This window comes from Malus domestica, chromosome 09 (genome assembly GCF_042453785.1).
Source record: "Malus domestica chromosome 09, GDT2T_hap1".
Classification (NCBI taxonomy): domain Eukaryota; kingdom Viridiplantae; phylum Streptophyta; class Magnoliopsida; order Rosales; family Rosaceae; genus Malus; species Malus domestica.
In genome coordinates this window covers 27280728-27287419 of record NC_091669.1, presented here as the reverse complement: position 1 = coordinate 27287419, position 6692 = coordinate 27280728, and the positions used below count along the sequence as shown (strand labels likewise).

The 6692-nt window shown below is 39.4% G+C and overlaps 1 pseudogene; it reads left to right on the top strand.

Annotated features, from left to right (window-relative positions):
• Nucleotides 1-1417: 1417 nt before the first annotated feature.
• Nucleotides 1418-6362, top strand: LOC103444008 (U-box domain-containing protein 52-like; annotated as a pseudogene).
• The last annotated feature ends 330 nt before the right edge of the window (nt 6363-6692 follow it).

Sequence of the window (6692 nt, the reverse complement as noted above, 5' to 3'; positions counted from 1 at the left end):
CTAATGTGCTCATCTTTTATTTCAGGAGAAAATGAAGACAACTCAGACAAGAAGTTCGTCACAAGAGTACATTAATTACCAACAAAGACACATATTTTATTTTTAGGCTGATGAACAAACTTTTCACGCATTTGATTTCCTCATGATGTCATACAACAACTTTGGCAAATGATTTCATATGGTCAGACTGCAGGGAAATGGCCACTGATAAACTCCCATCACTTGTTGGACTTGGTAACACAAACGCCAAACCCTCGTATCCAATTCCACCAGGTCCCATGAACATAGGTCGACCCCAACCAAAATCTGCATCATATATCGGCAGCCTCTCCCAACAAATTATCCCAAGGTAATCGTCAAGATAGTCAAGAGCTGACCTAAGGTAATCGTTCTTTTCATGCGCACTACAACATCATGTATACGATTTGCAGCATACGATGTTGGTTTTGATTTGAGATCCTCCGCTGTAGCAAATGGTGCGCTTGCGAAAATCACAATGCCAAAGAAACCAAGTGGGAGTGGAGGTTGCATTCTGGACCGTCCATCCACCGTAATATGCACATAGTTGATCATGCGCTTGTGCTATAGAAGATTACGTGCATTCTGGCCTGCCAACATCTCATATGTGCTATAGTTGATTGTTCTCCCTTCTTCCTTAGACTTGGCCTTCAAGACGATAAGCTGCTTGCGCATCATGTGAGTCAATTTCAAAGATCATTTGAAATAAAAACCCAAAAAAATACCACATCTAATTACAAAAGAAAGTATTTTCTCTGAAGCAAAATTAATTAATATATATATATTCTATCAAGAACTCTAGAACTTGCTACCGAAAAAAAAAAAAAAAAAAAAAAGCTCTAGAACCATGCAAATGCAATGGCAACGTAGCTATTTTTTAACTTACCAACTTATAGATTTTCTTGTTAAGCAAGTCACAAAATTTGGCAAGACAAGACAATAGTTACAACGACTCAAAACAGTCCCTAAAGGATGAGAAGAGATTATAGTTGCTGGTCATCATGTTAGTTGAACACATTATACGACAGTTGATATATGTTTATTAATCAGAAGTCACCATGATAGTCGGTAAAAATAAATTTAACCAACGAGACTTTGTTATACAAATTCAAGAAAATCAACTTTAAATAGAAGATACTAATTCGTATTAAGGATGTTAGCAGATGTAGTTAATTGGTTTGAGCATGTATGTTTTTCTTCCAAGGCAATGCCAACTGATGCCAGCACGAATTAAGTATACTAGAAACTGATCTCTAAATTTAATAAGAAGCTTAATTGCTTAATTTCTGAGTTTCTTAAACCTAGGTCAGCAGCTGGTGAATTGTTAATTGGAGAGCTTTGAATGAATTAATTTTTTTATAGAAATAAATTAAGCGAGAAAAAAAATTAACTAAAGGTAATGTCGAGGATTGTTAGAGGGCAAGGAGAAAAGAGAGAGGAGTCGGTGGCGGTGGCCATCGACAAGGACAAAGGAAGTGAACATGCAATCAAATGGGCCGTTGATCATCTTCTCGCCAGAGGCCAGCCTCTCACATTGCTCCATGTTGATCAAACATCCTCCCCTTAAGGCTCCGACCCCCAACAAACCCAAGGGCTCTTTCTTTCTTTCCGTTCCTTCTGCTCCAAATAGAATGTGAGTCCTTTCCCACTATATTTATGCTTCTTCATTAGTTTCTATTTCTTTCTCCTACGTCATAATCATGCACCCGATATGTTTACTCACCTGGAATGAGAATAGGTCAGTAGGCGAGAAAGAATTTGGAATTAGTATCTCATCCAAGACTGAGAGACAAGATACCAGGATGACTTTTTCGGAATGTCAGTAACAACTTCCTTGTCATGTTTGAAACAGATAAAATGCAATGAAGTGGTAATCAAGGACACTGACATTCCGAACGCAATCATCGATTATGTTATGGTTAACACTATCGAGATTTTGGTACTTGGCACACCGTCCAAAAGCGGAATTTTCAGGTGATCATTAACTATTTCCTCATCATTTTCTTATACATCTGTTTGAGATTCTTCTTTTGTATATAACATATACACCTTAATCAATTCTAATATTCTTTTTGGGCAATATCAGTTCTAATATTAGAAACCTAATTGCATAAACTGTTTTTTTTTTTTATACGTTCTGTTCCACAAAAGATTTAAGCTCACTGACGTTCCAAGCACAGTGGCGAAAAGGGCACCGGATTTTTGCTCTGTTTATGTGATTGGCAAAGGAAAGGTGTCGTATATGCGATGTGCTACTTCCACACCCCAAAATTTTGCCCAACGTAGTCAAGTTCAACACCAACCAAGCACTGTTTCTGAAGCCAGATCTTCAGGTTTATTTCCACCTCACGATAATCATATATCGTGTTTTTCATTAGTTGCTAATTGACTGAAGTTTTTTTATTAATGCAGCATCGGATAGGATGCAGTACTGTTCTACTCGTAACCAGCCAGATGGTGACATTCAAATCAAGTAAGCCCTAATCTCCTAGTCCTATCGCATTTGAGTGCATAGGCATATCTATGTTCTAGAAATGCATATATGTATATATGTTGAGAGTTTATCCATCATTGGCAACTAATTGGTTTTGGATTTGGATGCTTTTATTCTCTGAATACAATGCGCGGATGACTTCTTTTAGGGTACGCTGTAGATACACAAATGCTATGCCTTTTTCGGTCGGAGTTCTAAAAGCCGATATGTTTGTGTGAACAACTATGAAAAAGGGAATACCTGATCAATGAGAGGGGCTAACCCAACAAAAATGATTTACAGGTCACCGTTCGCAAGAGGAAGACCCTCAATGGACAAATCATATGAGCTTTCACCAGAAACTGATATATCATTTGTAAGTAGTGGAAGGCCAAGCATTGATCGTATGTCACCTCGCTGCGACTTTGGAGTAGAATCAGGAATGAACTCTCGACTTTCAATCGGCTCGGACGGGGACAACAGAAGCCCTACATCATCTTACTCAAGACACAAGTTTTTAGATATGGGCTCTTTGCAATGTGAAATGTCATCATGTTCAATTGACAGTGGAAAATCATCGTCATCATCACAAAATATGGTACTTAAGATAATTGCCAGCATATATTGTAAACATTGGAATCTGCAAGGCCTCCTACTATATAAACCTTTCGTCAAAATCTAATACCATTCTCCTCGACAATAACAGGACGATGTGGAATCTGAGATGAGGAGGCTCAAGCTAGAGCTGAAACAAACAATGGAAATGTACAGTACAGCATGCAAGGAAGCTCTGATAGAAAAACACAAGGTCTATACTATACGATACCTTAATCGAGCATAGAATTTGTTTAACATATGTTCTAACCAAAAAATCATCACAGGAAAAAGAAATTAACCAGTGGAAAATGGAAGATGAACAAAGGCTAAAAGCGGCTTGACATGCTGAGGAAGTTGCATTGGCACTCGTGGAGAAGGAGAAAGCAAAATGTAAGGCAGCCATTGAGGCAGCTGAAGCAGCTCAAAGGATTGCTGAATTGGAAGCACAAAAAAGAAGGGTTGCAGAAATGAAAGCTCTTAAAGAATCCGAAGAGAAGAATAAGGCACTTCAAGCAAGGTCATATGATCTTAGGTACAGGAAATACACAATTCAGGAGATTGAAAAGGCAACGAATGATTTCTCACAAGATCGAAATATTGGTGAAGGAGGCTATGGGCCAGTATACAGAGGTGAACTAGACCACACACCAGTGGCGATAAAAATTCTACGTCCAGATGCAGCTGTGAACACGAAATTTTCCTGAAACGAAAGAGACAAGAACAACGTGTACAAAGAAAGATTTTGGTGTTAATGGATTTGTAGGGTTACGATCTCTTTTAACTTGATCCTCTGATTCGATCTCCGTAAGATGTTGATTTATGGATGTTGTTGATCCAAGGGCCGTTGAGGCTTAATTTTGGATGAACGGTTGGGAGCTTCTTCAAGGGCCGTCGGGGCTTGATCTTGAAGAAATGTTGTGTAGATTTGTTGATATTGTTGATCCAAAGGGCCGTTGGGGCTTGATCTTAGGATGAACAGTTGTGTGGATTTGTTGATGTTGTTGATCCAAAGGGCCGTTGGGGCTTGATCTTAGGATGAACGGATGTGTGGATTTGTTGATGTTGTTGATCCAAAGGGCCGTTGGGGCTTGATCTTAGGATGAACAGTTGTGTGGATTTGTTGATGTTGTTGATCCAAAGGGCCGTTGGGGCTTGATCTTAGGATGAACGGATGTGTGGACGATGAACACTTTCTTCAAGGACCGTCGAGACTTGATCTTGAATTGGTGGAAGTTCTTCAAGGGCCGTTGGGGCTTGATCTTGAAGGAGGATTTGATGAAGAACGAAGAGGGCTTTCTTGATCCTTCGGGATTTGCTTGAGAGCTTTAGAGTTTCAAAGCTTCAAAGATTTGGGGGATTCTCTTCCAATTTGGGAGTAGAGAAATGTATTTGTGAATTGGTTGATGATACCTTGATGTAGAAGCCTATTTATAGGCTTTGAGAATGAATCACCACCACAAAATATTTTTTTCTTTTCCAAGCACCATTGCCTAATTTCCCACTTAATACAATTTTAAACTTGAAGTGGTAATTTTATGGCCTAATTTTCCACTTAATATCATTTTAAACTTGATATGTGCATGCTTTGTCATTGCCCAAAATGAGAAGAAAACCTTGTTTTGATCTTCAATGGATTGAAATGTGCTTGCCTTGTCATTGCCCAAAATGAGAAGAAAAACTTGTGTAATCCTCCAAGGGTATTTCTTCTTATTTTGTTGAGTCACACACCATGTGTACAATTTGTATGACACGTGGCATATGCCATGTATGCCCTGACACGTCAAAATTTTAATGTGTTGGTGAACATTTATTTCACCGCAATTTCGATGTCTACAGCAGCTCAAGGACAGTCGCAGTTCAAGCAGGAGGTTTGTGACATGGAACATGATCAATTTTTAACTACCATATATCTTCAAATATACAACACTCTCTTCCTATCATAAACAATGATAACCATTAAGTAATTACTTGTTAAATCTGATCATGAATTAATTAAAGAGTGAACTTCATATTTGTTTCCAGAATGGGACCATATTGTTCGAAAATAAAACTGATCGAGTGGTTTTCCTGTGGTAGAAGTAAAAGAAAACATAGATAATGTCAGAAAAATATTACGAAAGTAAAATGAGAAAGAATATAATATGAACTTCACTCATGCGAGTAGTTTCTGATGCAGTGATCCTCTTAGGTCTCATTATTTAATCATGAATTCTAGGATTATTGATACTCATTAATCTAAATGGGGATTCAATTTGTTGATCATGTATTAGTGTGGATATTTATCTGACTGACCTAAGTTGTTCAGGTTGAGGTATTAAGCTGTATACGACATCCAAATACGGTTCTACTCCTTGGAGCTTGCCCAGATTATGGTTGCTTGGTATATGAGTACATGGGTAATGGGACCTTGGAAGATCGCCTCTTCAGCAGAGGTAACACCCCAGTTATTCCTTGGCAGGTAAGGTTCCGAATTGCTGCAGAAATTGGGACAGGACTTTTGTTCCTTCATCAGACCAAGCCAGAACCCCTCGTACATCGTGACCTAAAACCCGGCAACATCTTGCTAGACCATAACTATGTGAGCAACATCGGTGATGTAGGTTTAGCTAGGCTTGTCCCTCCATCTGTAGCCAACGCCGTCACTCAATATCACATGACATCAACAGCCGGAACATTTTGCTACATCAACCCAGAGTATCAGCAAATTGGCTTGCTTGGGACAAAATCTGATATCTACTCACTTGGTGTCATGTTTTTACAACTTATAACAGCCAAGCCACCAATGGGGTTGACTCATCACGTTGAACAGGCTATTGAGACGGGGACTTTTGTTGAGATGCTTGACCCTGCTGTTCCTGATTGGCCAGTTGAGGAAGCCTTGAAGTTTGCCAAGCTCTGTTTACAGTGTGCTGAAATGAAGCGAAAGGACAGGCCAGATCTTGGCAAGGTTGTGCTGCCTGAACTTAACAGATTGAGAGCACTTGCCGATGAGAGCTTGAATTGTGTCATGCTTGGTGCTACTGGAGTATTCTCACTGAGACAACGCTCGAATCCTTCGATACAAGTGAGTTGCATAACATAAAACCTGAACTACATACATGCCATAACGCTTGTGTTTGTGGTTTTCTATTTCTATGTTTTCTTCCAGTTTATTTGTTTATTCATTCCTTCACTTGTGTTTAAGGATGTGATAAGTCAAAAATCTGGAAGTGAAAGCTCAAGGAGCCGTTCAAGCACATCATCATTTCCTGGAAAGATGGAGTTCTCAAGTTGACAAAGCATTCCTCATTCACAGGGAAACAAATTCATATGTACATTATCTTATTGTCATTGTCACTAGTCGGCATCGTGATCAGCTTGACAAGGCCCAGCTACATAATCGGAGTTGTTCTCTAGTACGTTGTAAAAGTTTTTATTGTAAGTAGTTTCAGGAAAAGAGGGAAAGCTTGTATGAAAGAGAAATCAACTGTGTCACATCCCGGCCCGGGGTCCACCACATCCAGGCCCGCTCCACCACCATAGCATGATATTGTCAGCTTTGGGCCCCGACTACGCCTTTACGGTTTTGTTTCTAGGAACTCACACGAGAACTTCCTAGTGGGTC